The sequence below is a fragment of the Octopus bimaculoides genome, chromosome 3 (genome assembly GCF_001194135.2).
Source record: "Octopus bimaculoides isolate UCB-OBI-ISO-001 chromosome 3, ASM119413v2, whole genome shotgun sequence".
Classification (NCBI taxonomy): domain Eukaryota; kingdom Metazoa; phylum Mollusca; class Cephalopoda; order Octopoda; family Octopodidae; genus Octopus; species Octopus bimaculoides.
This window is the reverse complement of record NC_068983.1, coordinates 1,850,531-1,854,714: the sequence shown is the minus strand read 5'-3', so window position 1 is coordinate 1,854,714 and position 4,184 is coordinate 1,850,531. Positions and strand designations below refer to the sequence as shown.

General features: G+C 35.1%; 1 protein-coding gene across 6 annotated transcripts in view; it reads right to left on the bottom strand.

The window, feature by feature from the left end:
- LOC106877248 (neuropeptide S receptor) overlaps positions 1-4,184 on the bottom strand; it is a 543,162-nt gene that overhangs the window by 327,949 nt on the left and 211,029 nt on the right. The gene's annotated exons all lie outside the window — the stretch shown is intronic.

The following is a 4,184-nucleotide window of genomic DNA, read 5'->3' as shown; positions in this document are numbered from 1 at the left end:
ATATATATATATATATATATATATATATATATATATATATATATATATACGCGCGCGCTTGTGTGTAATCATATGTTGGGCCAGATTATCAGATTAGGAAGAATTACACCAAATACCTGGTGGTGTTGATTGCTTTTTATTGGCAATATACTAGTGTACTGTCGTCTCCTTATTCTGTCAGAAGGCTTCTGCTTCTATCAATTTGTTTTTCCTTTTGACATTTCATTGTAATGATATAAATTCCAGGATATTTATTTACCAAAATTTTCAGTGCCTGCGGTTGCATTCTGTCTCACAGAGACTGGGTAGTCAAAGATAAAATAAATTACTTCTTACCAATTTCTCTACATTCTGCTGACTTTTATTCTGCCTCCTTACATACTTTCAGTATTTCTTAGTGGTCATTATTGATCCGCTTTCGTTATGAAGAAATATCCAATATTTACATGCAGTTCTGTGGGTCTCCCCCACCTTTGTGACTTCCCTTGTCTACTCCTGTTCTCTTCATCTATTTCAGCTATTGTCCAAATACAAACTTCCCTTGCCGCTCTTTTATCAGTCTTAAATCCATTATTTAGCGTAGATTAAAGATATCGCACAATTTCTATTGTTGAATTTGCATTTGCCTCACGAATGATATTCATTTTGTATTTATTTCCACCCCTCCGCTGAAAGCCGAAAATAATGTTTTTCCATGTTCCTTAGTTTTCCATTATTCCTTTCTAGACATCTCTTTAGTCCTATATTAGATATTATAATCCAACTGCAGAAAACCCCTGAACGACTTCTGTTCGTCTTAAAATTTATCTTTCATATCAAAGTTTGAATTGTGTATTATCATATATGTATAGTATGTATCCTTTTCTCTCTAGTGTTTTGGCTCAGCTGGATGCGAATCGTCTTTTTTTCCCATCATGCTCTGTTTTAATGCGTCTTAAAAATGTCTTCCTTATATTCTCTTTCATTTCTCTGCCTTATACAAAGAGGAGTTTATTCTTTTCTAATTATTTGTATTTCGATAATTGTTATAATTTAATACTCTCATTTCATTCATTATCTAACATGATATAAAAATCGTCAATTTTCCCCGGTGGCACGTAAAAGCACCCACTACACTCTCGGAGTGGTTGGTGCTAGGAAGGGAATCCAGCTGTAGAAACTCTGCCACATCAGGTTGGAGCTTAGTGCAGTCATCCGGTTCACCAGTCCTCAGTCAAATCGTCCAACCCATCCTAGCATGGAAAGTGGACGTTAAACGAAGATCAAGATGATATATTCTATAAATATATATATATATATATATATATATATTATACATGTGCGTGTATATGCGCGCGCGCGCGTGTGTGTGAGTTGATTCAACAGATGAGATCCAGAGATTTCCAATATATAAAACAGTAGCGCTCCAAGGAGCAAGTCTACGGGGTAAAGCGTGGCTATAAGAGGAATCCAGAGGATCAGCTATGGAGACAATGATAAGAAGAAAAAAATTGCTTGTGGTTTGATATACAAATTATCTAAACTTATAAACATGTAATCACGTAGAACTTAATGACTAGAAATTTTCAGACGATAAATTTTCGAATATAAATAAATATATTTATTATCAGATCAAATTTACACAATACAAGGACAGAAAAATAAAGAAAAGGTAGGTTACTACAAGTGCAATAACAGATTTTGGAGACTAGGAGTTACTTCATAACGACCTTGGCAGGTGTAGTTCACCAGAACATGCAACCATTGATAGAAGTATATCAATACTGGAGAGATCGGGCCTCCATCACCAGATCTATGCGTATACACACAGACACTCACATATACATGTGTTAAAACCGTGTATGTATAAATACATGTATGTATATAGATATATGTCTGCGCGCGCGCGCACACACACACGCACACACGCACACACGCGCACACGCGCGCACACGCGCACGCACACACACACGCACACACACACGCACACACACACGCACACACACACACGAATAATATTTGTCTCTTATTATACACGCAAAAGTCTCTTATTATACACGCAATAGGACTGCAAAAGAAGTGCTCAAATATAAGTGAGACGAAGACAAAGAGGTATTAGTTACAGGACAAACAATTATGGGTCAACGACTTTACATACAACACTACCACTCAAAAATTTAATCATATATAAAAAAAAACACCTTGGTCTACAAACACATAAAAAATAATACGTATACATAAAATCACAGAAGGTAAAAATATATCCGAATAAAATACAAATAGAACGGTTTATTAATAGTTACACATAACGACAAAACATTCAAAACTATGAAAAGCCTACTGGGCAAATATAAAATAAAGATAAAATAAAATAAGTGTCCACCGACTAAAAAGATTTTATCTGACGATTACATTTTTTTTTTTAATTATATATATTTTTTTTAATATTTGAAAAAGTTTTTTACTTCCCTCACGCATGTACGTCCAAAGTTCATAGGTAAGCAGACTTCCACAGGTTAAATTCACGTACATCTTGAAAAAAGTCTTTTACTCCCCTCACACAAGTACGTTCAAAGTTCATAATAAACAGATACCACCGGTCAAATTCAACATTCTCATATATCTATGGCTATTTTGGGAGCTCCGGAGTTCATTTACACATGACGATGATGACCCCCCGCCTTCATCAGAATAAACATGAAACATGCAGAGATCAAAATTTTTATGAAAAGATTATAGAATTTAAGAAGAACCCATCAGCGGACCAGTCCAAATTTTCTATAGGAAAAAAAAAATCCCATTTGCTAAACATTCAGGTGGCTGTATTTAACAGAAATTTAACCTCGGCGGTTTCAATTCCCCGCAACGCTAAACAATATTATTACATTTTTTTTTTATATATACTTTCAAAAAGATGGACGAAAACCTATGGTTTCAAAAATGGATCACTTCAGTAAATATTTTCGAAGTTTTTGGCCCAAGAGACTTAAGGATTGCAAGGGATTCCTTTAAACACAACTTATACTTATTTATATTTACTCTGAAGTAAGGGGCTCTCGAAATAACGGACTATTCCAGAGAATAACTCTTATTATTCTTCTTTAGATCGTGTAAATAAGATGCAAGTGTGGTAGAGCTGCAGTATTTTTCGTTTCAGAACGAGCTCATGTGGTCCCTATATCTAGCGTTAAAATTTACTGTACTACCTATATAAAACTTATTCAAATTATCCTCATCCTTAACAACGCATTTATATAATGCATTGGTAATTAGACAGAACCCGTCAAGGGGACATAATCCAGGGTTTCTACATGATTTCCGAGGGACATCCCTAACCTTATTTTTACCACTAACAGTACTTGTCAAGTTTCCCCTATTCACTCCTTCACACCTCTCATTACTGGGGTTTGGATACACCGGGTGGGAGCAAAATGTTGGCATCATTAACCTTAGGCGTATCAGAACTTACCTGCCCAGAACCGGGGTTTCCATCAGAAGAACATATCCTGTGCCCTTGCCCATTTAACTTGCTTCTATTTATAGATGCAATAATGGAGGACAAATTTGGTATTACTGAGTAAGAGAACTTGATATAAGACTTAATGCAAATGCTAGAGTATTTAGGACCTTTATGGAAGTTCTTCTCCAGAATCTTAAAAAGCATCTTAGGCAAATTTCTCACTCTAAGAGAAAAAGGAAGTGGCGAACCACATTACTTCTCTTATTCTAGAACGTGCGCTCTTAGTTTTACTAATCTCCTCACTACTTCTATTTCGCTTCCTATACCCATTTCTAATATTCTAAAAACGTTAGAAATTTGGCTTATTTTGTTTGCTATCAGGTAATACATTACATTTTTCCGGATCAACCGTGACATGGTCAGGTGGTAGACCATCCATCTTGTTTTTAAATATCGTGTTCGGTATATATGAGATTTTAGTCTTGAATCCGCTTATTTTTAGAGCGTTATTGTACACAGGTGCGTGTGGATCGAAATTCTCTTCATTTGCAGATAAATTAGAGATTTTGATCGAAATAGCGGTAACGCTGCTATCTATACTGGACGTTGGGTGAGTGGACGATACATCGGTAGTGTTGTATGTAAAGCTGTTGACCCCAAATTAATGTTTGTTCTATAACTAATGCTTCTGTATGTATATATATATATATATATATATATGTATACATATATATATATATATATA